A 16809-nucleotide genomic window follows, 5' to 3' on the forward strand; every position below is an offset into this window, starting at 1 on the left:
AGGTCTTGCTGTAAGCAGGCATGGACTGCTCCATTATCTGAGGAGTTGCGAATGGAACTGAACACTCTGCAGTCATCAGCAAACATCCCCACTTCTGACCTTATGATGGAAGGAAGGTCATTGATGAAACAACTGATGATGGTTGGGCCTAGGACACTGCCCTGAGGAACTCCTGCAGCGATGTCCTGGGGCTGTGATGATTGACCTCCAACCACCACAACCATCTTCCTTCGTACTAGGTATGACTCCAGCCAGTGGAAAATGTTTCCCCTGATTCCCATTGACTTCAGTTTTACTAGGGCTCCTTGATGCCACACTCGGTCAAATGCCTTGATGTCGAGGGCAGTCACTCTCACCTCACCTTTGGAATTCAGCTCTTTTGTCCATGTTTGGACCAAGGCTGTAATGAGGTCTGGAACTGAGTGGTCTTGGCAGAACCCAAACTGGGTATCAGTGAGCAGGTTGTTGCTGAGTAAGTGCTGCTTGATAAAACTGTTGACACCTTCCATCACTTTGCTGATGATTGAGAGTAGACTGATGGGGCGGTAATTGGCTGGATTGGATTTGTCCTTTTTGTGGACCAGACATACCTGAGCAGTTTTCTATATGTTGGGTAAATGCCAGTGTTGTAGCTGTACTGGAACAGCTTGGCTAGAGTTGCAGCTCGTTCTGGAGCACGTCCTCAACACAACAGCCGGGATGTTGTCGGGGCCCATAACCTTTGCTGTATCAGTGCATTCAGCCGTTTCTTGATATCGTGGTGAATCGAATTGGCTGAAGACTGGCTTCTGTGATGGTGGGGACCTCAGGAGGAAGCCGATATGGATCACTTGACACTTCTGGCTGAAGATGGTTGTAAACACTTCAGCCTTTTTTCTTTTGCACTTATTTGCTAGGCTCCGCCATCATTGAGGATGGGGATATTCATGGAGCCTCCTCCTCCCGTTAACTGTTTAATGGACCACCACCATTCACGACTGGATGTGGCAGGACTAGAGCTTTTATCTGATCCGATGGTTGTGGGATTGCTTAGCCTTGTCTATAGTATGCTGCTTCTGCTTTTTAGCATGCATGTAGTCCTGTGTTGCAGCTTCCCCAGGTTGGCACCTTATTTTCAGGTGTGCCTGGTACTGTTCCTGGCATGCTCTTCTACACTCTTCATTGAACCAGGGTTGGTCCCCAGGCTTGATAGTAATGGTAGAGTGAGGGATATGCTGGGCCTTGAGGTTACAGATTGTGATGGAATACAATTCTGCTGCTGCTGATGGCCCACAGCGCCTCATGGATGCCCAGTTTTGAACTGCTAGATATGTTTTGCATCTATCCCATTTAGCACGGTGGTAGTGCCACACAACACAATGGAGGGTGTCCTCCGTATCTAGACGGGACTTCATCTCCACAATGACTCTGCAGTGGTCGCTGCTACCAGTGCTGTCATGGACAGATGCATCTGCAACAAGTAGATTGGTAAGGACAACATCAAGTAGGTTTTTCCTCTCGAGTTGGTTCTCACCATCTGCTGCAGGCCCAGTCGAGCAGTTATGTCCTTCAGGACTCGGTCAGCAGTGGTGCTACCGAGCCACTCGATGATGGACATTGAAGTCCCCCACCCAGAGTACATTCTGTGTCCTTGCTGCTCTCAGTGCCTCTTCCACATGGTGTTCAACATGGAGGAGTACTGATTCATCAGCTGAGGGAGGGCGGTAGGTGGTAATCAGCAGGATATTTCCTTATCCATGCTTGACCTGAAGCCATGAGACTTCATGGGGTCCGGAGTTTTACCTATTACTGATGTCAAACTGATGGACCTATAGCTACCCGGGTCTGCATTGTCTCCTTTTTTAAAAATGGGGACTACATTAGTCTCCTTCCAATCTGTAGGAACCATTCCAGAGTGCAGTGAGCAATTAAAAATAAAGGCAATTACCGATAATTAATCCCTGCCCGTCAGCTTGGTCCACTTGAACCCAGATCGCTTCAGCTATGCCTAATGAGGCAATATCAAGTCTCTCTAACTGTTCGATTCTCACTGATTGAAATAGCAACCCCAGCTCCCCTTTGACCTACACTATCCTTTCTCAAACCATTGTAGACCTTTAGGTGAATGTCTGCCATCATTGTCATCTAGTCATGTCTCAGAAATACACAATACGTCTAAATTCTCCAACACAGCACAGGATTACAATTCTAACAATTTGCTTCCAACACTCCTTGCATTTACATAAAGGCAATTTAAAAGTCTCCCATCTATTTCTTAGTTATTAATTCTTGTTTGCTTCCTAACTGGTTTAACTTCATGCTTTGCTTCTATGTAATTATCACGTGCAATAAGGCTAACTTTGAACTTATCTACACTATCCCCTTGCTGAACTCTGGGATAATTCAGCACCCTCTGCCAACCTTTTAGCTCCCAAGAAGTTAAGATGGAGGTTGTCTCTCCTAAACAACTTACCTTGTCCAGCGAAAACCTCCCAATTATTGATGAAGTGAAGCTGCTTCTTTTTGCAGAGGTCCTGAAGCCAGATGTTGAATCCCAAGGTTTTGGCTATTTCTCTCCATCGATCGGGACATGACTGGTAACGTAGAAACATAGAAAATAAGTGCAGGAGTAGGCCATTCGGCCCTTCGAGCCTGCACCACCATTCAATAAGATCATGGCTGATCATTCACCTCAGTACCCCTTTCCCCCCTCAGCCCGGAGACTACTAACCTTGCATCCCTTTGCTGAAGGACATTTATGAGGCTTTTGTAGGAATCCTGTATCACAAATGGACTTCTATCCATGATACCATTAGTTCCAATATGTAAACCTACTAAATATCTTGACATTCCCCTTTCATTAGTTCTTCCACACAATGCTGGAGATCAGTTACCTTGGTCTCTGGAAAACAGAAGACTGCTCTTGACAGAGCCTTACCTCTACATAGGCTGCTGCCTGTGTGCCTGATGGTGGAGTCCCCAATGAGGATTGCCCATTGCCTCTTGCTCTTGCTCTGGCTGTTCAAACAACGTCCTCTTGGACTTTTCAGCCTTCCTCTTACCTTTTCCAAGATGCTGATATAAGGATTGAGGTTTGGTATCACTGGTGCTGACCTCACTGCCTGTCGTGTTCTCCAAATCACAAAGCGGGGCATACCGGTTTGAAGTAATAAGAGAATCCAAAGAAACTGTCCCTTTAAATGGACACAGAGACTCTCTCCCTTTAAACAGGCACAGAGACTATGTGAAACTAAGAAAGAAGCATTATTGGCCAACTAAAAGTAAACCAGATGCTGGGGCCTGTAAGTAGCGCTCCACCAGCCGACATCCGACTGAAGCCCGACTGCTATCATCATCAGTGCCAGGCGCAGGACCAGGGGGCGAGGGACAATTTTTGTTCCGGGGCACTGTGCATGGTGATGACGTCAGCCTCACTGAGCACAGCAGAGCGGGGTGCAACGTCTTACCGTCGCTGCAAAACTCCCGGCAAATTTAGCGGAAAGCGCTGTTCTCACTGCGCCCAGTCGCAAACTCATTTGCATCCCATTTCACCAGCTGGGAATGTTAATGGGAGATACAAAGTAGCAAAATTTCACCCCCTCTCCCTTTAAACAGGCACAGATTCACTGCAAATTTAAACAAACGCAGATACACTTCCCCTTTAAACATGTACAGAGCCACTGCCCATTTAAACAGGCACAGGGACACTGCACCTTTGTGAGTCTCAGAGACACTGCCCCTTTAAACCGTCCCAGGGACACCGCCTCTTTAAAAACAGGCAGTGACACCCTCAAAGCCTCATCAAGTGCATCATCATCATAGGCAGTCTCTCGAAATCGAGAAAGATTTGCTTCCACTCTAAAAGTGAGTTCTTAGATGACTGAACAGTCTAATATGGGTATTACAGTCTCTGTCACAGGTGGGACAGACAGTCGTTGAAGGAATGGGTGGGTGGGACTGGTTTGCCGCACGTTCTTTCCGTTGCCCGAGTTTGTTTTCTGCATGCTCTAGGCGACGAGACTCGAGGTGCTCAGCACCCTCCCGGATGCACTTCCTCCACTTAGGATGGTCTTTGGCCAGAGACTCCCAGGTGTTGGTGGGGATGTTCCATTTTATCACGGAGGCTTTGAGGGTGTTACTGAAATGCTTCCTCTGCCCACCTGAGGCTCGCTTTCCATGTAGGAGTTCTGAGTAGAGCGCTTGCTTTGGGAGTCTTGTGCCAGGCATGTGAACGATGTGGCCCACGCAGCAGAGCTGGTCGAGTGTGGTCAGTGCTTCGATGCTGGGGATGTTGGCCTGATCGAGGACGCTAACGTTGGTGTGTCTGTCCTTCCAGGGAATTTGTAGGATCTTGCGGAGACATCGTTGGTGGTAATTCTCCAGCGGTTTGAGATGTCTACTGAATACGGTCCACTTCTCAGCCATACAGGAGGGCAGGTATCACTATGGCCCTGTAGATCATGATCTTGATGACAGATTTGAGGGCATGATCTTCGAACACTCTTTTCCTCAGGCGCTCGAAGGCTGCGCTGGCACACTGAAGGCGGTGTTGAATCACATTGTCGGTGTCTGCCCTTGCTTCTAATAGGCTCCCGAGGTATGGAAAGTAAGTGGTCCATGTTGACTGGGGGGGGCGGGGGGGGGGCAGTGCTGTGTGGTGGGGTCACGTTGGTGGAGGACCTTTGTCTTACGGATGTTTCGTGTCAGGCCTATGCTTTCGTAGGCCTCAGTGAAGATGTTGACTATGACTTGGAGTTCAGTCTCTGAATGTGTGCCGACACAGAACAAGTGCAACATCCCCCACCGACACTTGGGAATCCCTGGCCCAAGACCGCCCTAAGTGGAGGAAAAGCATCCGGGAAGACGCTGAGCACCTCGAGTCTCTACGCCGGGAGCAAGCTGAAGCCAAGAGTCGACAGTGAGACCCGTTCCTTTAACCACCATCTGTTCCCACCTGTGACAGGGACTGTAAGTCCCGCATTGGATTCTTCAGTCACCTGAGAATGTGGAAGCAAGTCATCCTCGACTCTGAGGGACTGCCTTAGAAGAGAAGCCCCAGCCCCTTTAAACAGGCACAGTGACCCTGCCCCTTTAAACAGGTTCTGCTCACACAATCAGAGAATGGAAGAAGCCCATTTAGCCCGTCGAGCCCGTGCCGGCTCCCAGCTCGTCCCACACTCTCACCCTTTCCCCCGATCTTTGCAAATGTTTTTCTTTCAGATACTTATCCAATTCCCTTTTGGAAGTTGTGATTGAGTCTGCCTCCACCACCCTTTCAGGCCGTGCATTCCAGATCCTAACCACTCTCTGCATACAAAAGTTTTTTCTTGCATCGCCTTTGGTTCATTTGCCACTAAGGGTGGGAGGCGGCGGTGTTTGGGGTGTGTTGTGGTCTCTATGAGGGGGTCAGGTTCCCTTCTGACCAACTTGAGCAGTTTCGAATCGCTCCCCCTCTCTTGGGTTCTGTACTCTGGATTTATTTGGGGGTGTGACAAAAGTGCAGGGGACACTGGTTTGATGCAAAGAATTTTGGTTTTATTACAGTCCAGGTAATACAGGCTTATTACTCTAGTAAGAAAATACACAGCCAAACTTACAATTACTCTAACAAAGAACAATACAAGGAAAGGTACAAGGTCAAACTTATAATCACTCTAATAAAGTACCTTACACTACACATTCAAAGGGGGCTGCAGTAAAATTATACCTCCCACCTCCCAATACCTAATTCTAGCTAGGTTAGACTCCAGGGCAGGGACTTATGCTTACCAATCCTTTTGATAGTTAATGGTAGATGGTGATGTTCTTCCTTCCTTCAGGACTTCAAGCCTTCGAGGCTGGAGAAGTTAGTTTTACAACTGTCACGTTGGTTTTGCTTCTTGTCTTGATGAGGTAGTAGCGAACACCCCTCTCCCCACCAACCTCTGTTGGAAACAGTGGCCAGTTATACGATTTCAGTGTTCTAATCTTGCCACCAAATCTCTTCACAATCCTTTGTATAATTTTGGCGGGCTTGGTTCTTCTTTGTAATATTTTGTCGGGCTTGTTAAAGTTGATATGTCTTGGGTGGGTTGATCTTCGAAAAACTGTTTCCTGATGGAAATATTAATTTGGTAATTGCAATGTCCTTTTGTGCTTAGTCTTTCGCATACAGGCTGGATTGGGCCTCTTTGTGATGTTTCTGCTGAAAATGGTTTGTCCAGACCCATGTTGATGGGGAGCTATCTCTGGGTGATACTGTGATGGTAATGTCTCTTGTGGAGGAAGATTTCCAAATACTCATTCATCCAGACAGGTTAACCCAGTCCTCACACCCAGACAGTCCCAATAATCAAGTGGGCTTCTTTAGTTCCCTAGGTCTGCCCACAGGCTTGAATTTGTCTTGTAAAAGTTCATAATTCTATTAAAGTTCGTAGTTTCTTCCATAAGCACTTTAGAATTCCAAACTTTTTGACAGATAGTCCCAACTTAAATTTCCTTTCGAATGAGCCCAAACACAGGGAGGGAGGGGTTCTGGTGAATTTTGCTCTCTGCTGTCTCCTCAGTTTCTCTCTCTACCCTGTCCAGACCCCTCATGATTTTGAATACCTCAATCTAATCACCTCTTAACCTTTTCTGCTCCAAGGAGAACAACTCCAGTTTCTTTAGTCTACCCATGTAACTGAAATCCCTCATCTCGTGAATCATTCTTGTAAATCTTTTCCGCACCCTCTAAGGCCTTAACATCCTAATGTGCGATGCCCAGAATTGGACACAATACCCCAGTTGAGGCTGAACCAGTGTTTTATAAAGGTTCATCATAACCGCCTTGCTTTTGTACTCCATGATGCCCAGGATTCCGTAAGCTTTATTAACTGATTTCTCAACCACTCCTGTCACCTTCAGAGATTTGTGCACATATACCCGCAAATCTCACTGTTCATGCACCTCCTTTTGGATTGTACTCTTTAGTTTATTTTGCCTCTCCTCGTTCATTTAATCATGCTTCTCCAATTTTATTTCTCAGATTCACGGCCTCATTTTATTTCTTCCTCTGAGCACTTAACTCAATCTGGCAGCATGATGTTGGCGAGTGGTGATTAATTGCCCTGGGAACCAACAGGAAGAGAGCTCAGAGGCCGGAGGGCCCAGGGAGCAGAATGTTCTGCAACCAATCGCGGTGCTTGAGGGTTGGATCCTGAGTCAGCCAGTCAGGTGAGTCAGTGTGAACCCCTGTTAAACTATTTATCTTTTAAAAGTTAGATCGCAATTTCTTTTCTCAACAAAACAGTTTAACATTTGTCAGTATTTTGGGTCCCTCGAGTTCCTATTATGAGTTTCAGGTACTTCAGTGCCAAGTGGACTAGGTGTTTAAAGGTCATTCAATTCCCTCTTTCCACTTTGCTGTTAGTTAAATGTACAGTGATTGATTTCTTCTCATTATGCATTTGTAGTAGTTAAGGTAACATCCTTCCTGTTGGCAGTGAGTCACATTCTGTGCTGGGCGAGATGGCTGGTGGCACCAGCCTTTAAAATTGTCATCCTCTTGTTCAAATCTCTCCAGGGTCTCGCCCCTCCCTATCTCTGCAACCTCCTCCTGCCCACCAACCTGCTTAATAGGCTGGGTTTGTTTTCTTTGAAACAGAGGAGTATATGGGGAGAACTTAATGAGGTCTATAAAATTATGAGGGGCCTAGATAGAGCGGATAGGAAGGACCTGTTTCCCTCAGCACAGGGGTCAACAACGAGGGTGTATAGGGTTAAAGTAATTGGGGGGGAGGTTTAGAAGCGATTTGAGGGGAAATTTCTTCACCCAGAAGGTGGTGGGGGTCTGGAACTCACTGCCTGAAAGGGTGGTAGAAGCAAAAACCCTCACCACAGTGCGTCCGTGAGGCTGAGAACTTTGTTGATAGCATGTTTCGGGGGGTGTTCACCCTGCAGCTTAAGTGAGTGCAGGTATAGGAGGGAATGGGTGACCGCCAGACAGACAAGGAGGACCAGGCAGGTGGGGCAGGAGTCCCCTGACTCACTAACCGGTTTTCAGTTCCGGATACTGGTGAGCCCGATGTTTGCACTGGGGAGTACAACCAGCGCCAAGTCCACAGTACCACGGGTTGCTCAGCTGCAGGCAGATTTTAGGGAGCTACGAAAGCGATTAAAAGCACGACCTCAAAGGTCATAATCTCTTGATTACTCCTGGTGCCACGTACTAGTGAGTACAGAAATAGGAAGATAGAACAGATGAATGCACAGCTGGAGAGATAGTGCAGGAGGGAAGTCTTTAGATTCCTGAGACTTTGGGACCATTTCTGGAGGAGATGGGACCTGTACGTGCCGGGCGGGTTGCCCCTCAACAGGACCGGGACTGATATCCTCACCGGGGATTTTGCTAATGTTTGGAAGGCAGAAGAAACAAAGGCTAGAAAATAGACAACAAGGGAGTTTGGCAGTGCTAAATGCCAGTGCCAGTATGTTTCAGTGAGATCGCCCCTCATTCTTCTAAACTCTAAAGTGTATAGGCCCATTCTACACACTCTCTAATCATAAGACAGCCCTCTTCAGAAACACTTCAATGCCAGTGCAAGGAGTCTAGGGAATGATGGCAGATGAGATGAGGGCACTGATGGACATGTGTGAGTATGATATTGTAGCTATTAGTGAGACATGGCTAAAAGAACTACAGGAATGACAGCTCAACATTCCTGGTTACAGCGTTGCCAGTGACACCCACATCCCATGAATGAATAATAACGATGAATTTGAAATATTAGATGAAATAAACAGGTCTAGTTGCACCTCCCCTTTTCCTAATCTGTCACCATTCAGATAATAGTCTGTCTCTCTGTTTTTACCACCAAAGTGGATAACCTCACATTTATCCACAAAGGGCCTCGCACAACGAGATTGCTAATTAATCCTCTCTCATTACACAACACCCAGCCTAAGGTGGCCTCCCCACCCCCCCCCAGTTGGTTCCTCGACATATTGGTCTAGAAAACCATCCCTTACGCACTCCAGGAAATCCTCCTCCATCGTATTGCTTCCAGTTTGGTTAGCCCAATCGATATGCATGTTAAAGTCACCCATGATAACTGCTGCACCTTTATTGCACGCACCCCTAATTTCCTGTTTGATGCCCTCCCCAACATCACTACTACTGTTTGGAGGTCTGTACACAACTCCCACTAATGTTTTTTGCCCTTTGGTGTTCTGCAGCTCTACCCATATAGATTCCACATCATCCAAGCTAATGTCCTTCCTAACTATTGCATTAATCTCTTCTTTAACCAGCAATGCTACCCCACCTCCTTTTCCTTTTATTCTATCCTTCCTGAAGCAAGGCTTTTGATAAGGTCCTATTGGCAGACTGGTCACTAAAGTTAAAGCTCATGGGATCCAGAACATAGTGACAAGTTGCATTCAAAATTGGCTAAGGCAGGAAGCAAAGTGTAATGGTCGATGGGTGTTTTTGTGACTGGGAGGATGTTTCCAGTGGGGTTTTACAGGGCTCTACTTTAGTCCCTTTCTTTTTGTGGTATATAATCAATGATTTGGACTTGAATGTAGGGGTTTTGATTAAGAAGCTTGCAGATGATATGAAAATTGGTCGTGTGGTTGACAATGAAGAAGAAAGCTGTAGACTGCAGGAAGATATCAATGGACTGGTCAGGTGGGCACAACAGTGGCAAATGGAATTCAATCTGCAGAAATGTGAGGTAATGCATTTGTGAAGGGCTAACTAGACAAGTAAATACACAATAAATGGTAGGATACTGAGAAGTGTAGAGGAACAGAGGGACCTTGGAGTTCATGTCCATAGATCCCTGAAGGAACTAGGACGGGTAGATAAGGTGGTTATTAGCCGAGGCATAGAATATAAAAGCAGGGAGGTTATGCTTGAACTATATAAAATTCCAGTTACGCCACAGTTAGAGTACTGCGTGCAGTTAGAGTCACCACATTACAGGAAAGATGTGCAGTAAAGAGGGTACAGAGGAGATTTACGAGGATGCTGCCTCAACTGGAGAATTTTAACTGAGGAAAGATTGGATAGGCTGGGGTTGTTGTCTTTGGAATAGAGGAGGCTGAGGGGAGCCCTATTTGAGGTCTATAGAATTAAGAAGGGCCTAGATAGAGTGGATATGAAGGACCTATTTCCCTTAGCAGAGTGGTCAATAACCAGGGGGCATAGATTTAAAGTAATTAGTAGAAGGTTCAGATGGGATTTGAGGAGACAATTTTTCACGCAGTGGGTGGTGGGGGTCTGGAACTCACGCCTGAAAGGGAGGCAGAAACACTCACCACATACTCAACGTACTTTGATGCGCACATAAAGTGCCGTAACCTATAAGGTTACGGACCAAGAACTGGAAAGTGGGATTAGGCGGACATGGCTTCCTTCTGTGCTGTAAATTTCTGTAATTCTATGATCCTGTACTTGCAGTGGTGACTTTTGTAAATTATGAGGACAGGTTGCACAGACTAGGCTTGTATTCCTTTGAATTTCGAAGATTAATGGTTGACCTAATTAAGATGTTTAAGATGATTAAAGGAAAAACTATTTCCTCTGGTGAGGGCATCCACCGCAAGATGGTTCAGGGGTGATGTCAGGAAGCACTCCCTCACACAAATGCTGAGAGGCTGTTTCTCGTGGCTCGAGAGTCTAGAACTCGGGGTCAGAGGGGCCAATATTCCTCATTGCCTTTAATTCTTCCTGCATCTAACCTGTCCAATCCCGTCAGAATTTTATATGTTTCTATGAGATCCCCTCTCATCCTTATAAACTCCAGTGAATACAGTCGATCCAGTCTCTCCTCATATGTCAGTCCTTCCATCCCGGAAATCAGTCTGGTGAACCTTCGCTGCACTCCCTCAAGAGCAAGAATGTCCTTCCTCAGATTAGGTGACCAAAACTGAACACAATATTCCAGGTGAGACCTCACCAAGGCCCTGTACAACTGCAGTAAGACCTCCCTGCTCCTATACTCAAATGCCCTAGCAATAAAGGCCAACATACCTTTGCCGCCTTCACCACCTACTGTACCTGCATGCCAACTTTCAATGACTGACGTACCATAACACCCAGGTCTCGTTGCACCTCCCCTTTTCCGAATCTGCCACCATTCAGATAATATTCTGCCTTCGTGTTATTGCCACCAAAGTGGATAACCTCACATTTATCCACATTATACTGCATCTGCCATGCATTTGCCCACTCACCTAGCCTGTCCAAGTCACCCTGCAGCCCCTTAGCGTCCTCCTCACAGCTCACACCGCCACCCAGCTTAATGTCATCTGCAAACTTGGAGATATTACACTCAATTCCCTTGTCCAAATCATTAATGTATATTGTAAATAGCTGGGGTCCCATCACTGAGCCCTTCGGAACCCCACTAGTCACTGCCTGCCATTCTGAAAAGCACCCATTTATCCCGACTCTCTGCTTCCTGTCTGCCAACCAGTTCTCTATCACGTCAGTACATTACCCCCCAATACAATGTGCTTTAATTTTGCACACCAATCTCTTGTGTGGGACCTTGTCAAAAGCCTTTTGAAAGTTCAAATACACCACATCCACTTGTTTACTCTACCAGTTACATCCTCAAAAAAATCTAGATTTGTCAAGCAGGATTTCCCTTTCATAAATCCATGCTGACTTGGACCGATCCCGTCACTGCTTTCCAAATGTGCTGCTATTTCATCTTCAATAATTGATTCCAACATTTTCCCCACTACTGATGTCAGGCTAACTGGTCTATAATTACCCCTTTTCTCTCTCCCTCGTTTCTTAAAAAGCGGTGTTACATTAGCTACCTTCCAGTCCATAGGAACTGATCCAGAGTCGATAGACTGTTGGAAAATGATCATCAATGCATCCACTATTTCTAGGGCTACTTCCTTAAGTACTCTGGGATGCAGACCATCAGGCCCTGGGGACATATCGGCCTTCAATCCCATCAATTTCCCGCCTAATAAGAATTTCCTTCAGTTCCTCCTTCTCACTAGACCCTTGGTCCCCTAGTATTTCCAGAAGGTTATTTGTGTCTTCCTTCGTAAAGACAGAACCAAAGTATTTGTTTAACTGGTCCGCCATTTCTTTGTTCCCCATTCTAAATTCACCTGAATCTGACTGCAAGGGACCTACATTTGTTTTCACTAATCTTTTTCTCTTCACATATCTGTAGAAGGTTTTGCAGTCACTTTTTATGTTCCCAGCAAGCTTCTCTCATACTCTATTTTCCCCCTTCTAATTAAACCCTTTGTCCTCCTCTGCTGTATTATAAAATTCTCCCAGTTCTCAGGTTTGCTGCTTTTTCTGGCCAATTTATATGCCTCTTCCTTGGATTTAACACAATCCTTAATTTCCTTTGTTAGCCACGGTTGAGCCACCTTCCCTGTTTTATTTTTACCCCATACAGGGATGTACAATTGTTGAAGTTCATCCATGTGATGTTTAAATATTTGCCATTGCCTGTCCACCGTCAACCCTTTAAGTATCACTCGCCAGTCTATTCTAACCAATTCGAGTCTCATACCATCGAAGTTACCGTTCCTTAAGTTCAGGACCCTAGTCTCTGAATTAACTGTGTCACTCTCCATCTTCATAAAGAATTCTACCATATTATGGTCACTCTTCCCCAAGGGGCCTCGCACAACAAGATTGCTAATTAGTCCTTTCTCATTACACATCACCCAGTCTAGGATGGCGAGCCCTCTAGTTGGTTCCTCAACATATTGGCCGAGAAAACCATCCCTAATACACTCCAGAAAATCCTTCTCCACCGCATTGCTACCAGTTTGGTTAGCCCAATCAATATGTAGGTTAAAGTCGCCCATGATGATTGCTGTACCTTTATTGCACACATCCCTAATTTCTTGTTTGATGCTGTCCCCAACCTCACTACTACTATTTGGTGGTCTGTACACAACTCCCACTAGCGTCTTCTGCCCTTTGGTATTCCGTAGCTCCACCCATACCGATTCCATATCATCCAAGCTAATGTCCTTCCTTACTATTGCATTAATTTCCTCTTTAATCAGCAATGCCACCCCACCTCCTTTTCCTTTCTGTCTATCCTTCCTGAATGTTGAATATCTCTGGATGTTGAGTTCCCAGCATTGGTCACCCTGGAGCCATGTCTCCGTGATCCCAAAATCTCTGCTCCTCCGCTTCTTTTAAAGTTTTACTATTTAATATTCATTTCCTCCCTTTTTCTTCCTGCCAAAATGTATCTCATCAGATTTCTCTGCACTAAATTTCATCTGACATCTACCTGCCCCATTTACAAACCTGTGCATTCAGACTGAACTCACTTACAGTCATCTTCACAGTTCCCCACGCTCCCCATTTTTGGCGTCATCTGGAGATCCGATCTTTTGCCCCATATACCCAAGTCCAGATCATTTCTCTCTATTGAGGAGCAATGGTCCCCACATTGACCCTGGGGGACACCACTGTTTACATCTCTCCAGTCTGAAGAACATCCATTAACCACTACTCTCTGTTTTCTGCTCTTTACCTAGCTTCCTCTCCACGTGGCCCTACTCCCTCTAATACTGTGAGCCTTAATTTGATCAACAAGCCTCCTGTACGGCATCTTATCAAACATTGTTTGACAATCCATCTACACAACATCCACTGCATTTCCTTTCTCACTGCACTGTGTTATTTCCTGAAATAATCCCTGCTGTGTGTCCTGAATGAACCCATTTCACTACCAAATGTTGCAATGTTTGCTCCACCCCAGAGTTCCATCTGTCTAAAGCCACAACAAAAGGTCCAATTTTTGCTGGAGTTTGACAGAAACCTGCTTTAAAAATGGGGCAGAGTTTCAGCAATCAGGGACGATCCAGCCTCAGCCCCGCCCACTGGATGTCACAAGCCCCGCCCCCTCACACTCCCATTGTTTGGAGGACCAGTCGCCCGCTCGGTCCTCCAGCCCCTCCCCCGCTCTTCCTATTGGTCTGGAGCTCCCGTCAATTACCCGGGCTGAATTAATGCTCAGTCTGGGGGTCTGGAGCTAATGTTGTGGAGTATTAAAAATATAACACTCACACGAAAGGGTTTTTGTAGAGAAAAGAGTTGTTTATTAAAAGCTGATTAATCAAGGGAGATCCGGCCTCATCAGTACCGTTACTGAGTGCTCTCAACGCTGATCTCTCAGGACATGCTGTGTAATTACATTTTTATACAGTTGATACAGTCAGCATGGTGGAACTACGTGGGGAAGTGTTCCATTGGTTAATACAGGTTACAACAATTTCATTGGGTGCAACAGTTACATTAATTTTATTGATTACAGTAATTTCTAATGATTCCATTGGTACATTCAGTTCTGACGACTGTTGCTAGGGAATAGCTGCCTACAGGTTATGTGTTACATTTCTAGGAACGTCTTCCCAGGCTAATTCTCAGACTAATGTCCTTGGCAGACATATGGCTTACCCTCTGCTTAAAAGAGGCATTGTCCCTGTTATCTCCTGTGGTTGGAACATCGTGGCGGCCTCTCATTATTTCTGTGAGCTGTTTACATAAATCTTGTGGGTGTTCTTATCTCCTAAGAGAATTTCTCTGACCTTAGTGTTTCTGCCTAATTCAGCTATTCTACCATGAATGCATTTTAAACCTTACTCTCAGTCTTACTTTATTTTAATTACACCGAATTACTTTATCCCTAATTAAGGTTTTTTGCTCTTACAATCCCCCATTTGATCAGGTGGTAACCCCTAATACCCACCACGAACAACAATTTTCCTTTCCCTGCCTTTTCCTGTCTTGATTCGTGTGTCTCTCGCCTCGGTTTCGTTGATCAGGCGATAGGATTGGGACACTCACGACTCATATCAGGTATTCATGCCGTCTTTGTGTTTGATTACATCTTTTTGGATCTAACAAAGGCTTTCTGCGTTCTTGGTTACGGGCCTTGGCCAACGTCTTTGCTCTGCGTCTCTTGTATCTGCCTGCACATTCTCCCCGGAGTATCAGCACCACTATCAGCTGCACTCGGACTAACACATGGGATATAATTCTAATCCCTATCTTGTAACTTTGCTCGGGTATGCCTCTCCTGTTTTTGCATTTGTTACATAACATCACCAACCAACCAACGGTCCTTTGAGCTCAGTTAAATCTTCAAGTAACGGGAATTGGTGGTGCTTGCTCTTCCATGTAATCATCAATATCTTGCTTAATCTCATCGCTTATATTGCCTTCCTGGCGTTTATATAGGTCATGTGTGCTCTTCCCACTACCACCGACACTCTGGGAGTAAAGCAAAAGTTAGGCATTGTAATGTTACAAGTCAAGCCTCCATCATCGTAAGTTCCCAGGCTAGTTACCACACAATATTCTCCTCACCCTTGATAGGCTTAATGTGTGGGTTCGGTTCGGGCAGGGCTTATTCCAATGACACATCCTTCTGTAGTATTGTCAAACCCACATCTATCCTTGCTCCAGTCTCCCACTGGGTGAGTACATATAGTTAAGCTTCCTTCTCTCCGGCATCCGCATAAAGATATTCCCCTTATATTTCCATTCTTTTTGATCTCATACTGGTCCATCGCAGATGTACTCTTCCCCTCGTATTATGTTTGTTTCTCCTCCCATCCTCCTGTAACCGCATACACCCTAGTCATTCCTTTCAGGGTGCAGGCGTCTAATGGCCCAGTGTGCTGTACCATTTCTTTCAACTGGGTGCTATTTATCCAATCTGGAACTCGCCGCCCAGTTTGTATCTGATCCATATTGTGTCTCACCTGACCGATCATCCGTCTCCCATTGGCATGATGTGTCTCTTTTCCTGCCCTCGGCATCGTCCTCTCATTCCTGCTTATTTAGCTCGTTAATTGTTTGTGCATGGCCTTCCAATACGGATATACCCTCCAGCAGTATTTTGGATGTTTTAAATCCTAACTCTGAAGATTCTATCCCTATACCGGCCTGTTTCCTCATCGTACCTCCATCGTTCTCCTCAAACTATCTGCTCCTGCTTGGATCACCTGTATAGCTAGTGCATCTACTAGCGAGGTCCCTGTACTTACTCCCTAAAGATGATCTCTGTCTTCCTCCTTTGTGTCTCAGCTGCTTATGATACTCCCTTGCTCCTGATGTGTCACTAGCTTTTCTCAGGATTGTGTCTAGCAATCGTGTGCACAGCACTTTAGTCTTGGGGCTAAACTTTTCTGGCAGGTATAGGTCTGTTAAATTTATGCTCACAGGTAACATTTCATGCTGCACATTGTCAAATAACAACATTCCCTCCGATCTCGTCACCAACCCGCCGGGCGGGCCTTCAGTAAGGGGATGTCAAGTAATTGGTGGTAGTGTTGTTGGTCCTGGGGTCGTGACTATTAATCATCACTGCTGGACCTGAATACTTTCTCTCTTCCTCACATATGACCTATTAACGAGGACGGCCCTAAGATCATGTCCCTCTCTGGGTCCAGACAATGTACTATTGCTTCTGTTCCAGGTTTAACTACCACGTGCTTTCCCAAGGTTAATTTGTTGGTTTACAATATTCAGGTAACATTTTGTTACCCACTTATCTTGTGGCTTCAAGATAAACGCTCCTGCCACTCAGATGCCGCCCCCTAGGGGCTGCTTTATGTAGTTGTTGTACCCTCTGGTGTGAGTATATGCTTCTGGGCGCCCTAGGGGCAGCCTTGTAGTTTGTCCTTGTAGAATCGGAAGGACGGTGGTGATCACGTTTATATTCTGTTGATAAAACACATCCTGCATATTCCAGGTTTTTAGTTTGTCTTACCATTTCTATTTCAACTGGATTGTTTGCACCGTTTCTCCGGGCATGTGCCCTTTTCCAGATCCACTTTATTATAGCCAGTATCCCT

General features: G+C 45.7%; 1 protein-coding gene across 7 annotated transcripts in view; it reads left to right on the forward strand.

The window, feature by feature from the left end:
• LOC139273721 (gastrula zinc finger protein XlCGF57.1-like) overlaps positions 1–16809 on the forward strand; it is a 75879-nt gene that overhangs the window by 49262 nt on the left and 9808 nt on the right. For 6 of the 7 annotated variants that reach the window (XR_011595323.1, XM_070890761.1, XM_070890765.1 and 3 more), the window contains one exon: positions 6986–7173. The gene's annotated coding sequence lies outside the window, so the exon portion shown is untranslated. Of the gene's footprint in view, positions 1–4430; positions 4577–6985; positions 7174–16809 lie in introns of those variants that run through there. The other variant, XM_070890763.1, reaches the window with a different exon arrangement.

The sequence above is a fragment of the Pristiophorus japonicus genome, chromosome 9 (genome assembly GCF_044704955.1).
Source record: "Pristiophorus japonicus isolate sPriJap1 chromosome 9, sPriJap1.hap1, whole genome shotgun sequence".
NCBI lineage: Eukaryota > Metazoa > Chordata > Chondrichthyes > Pristiophoridae > Pristiophorus > Pristiophorus japonicus.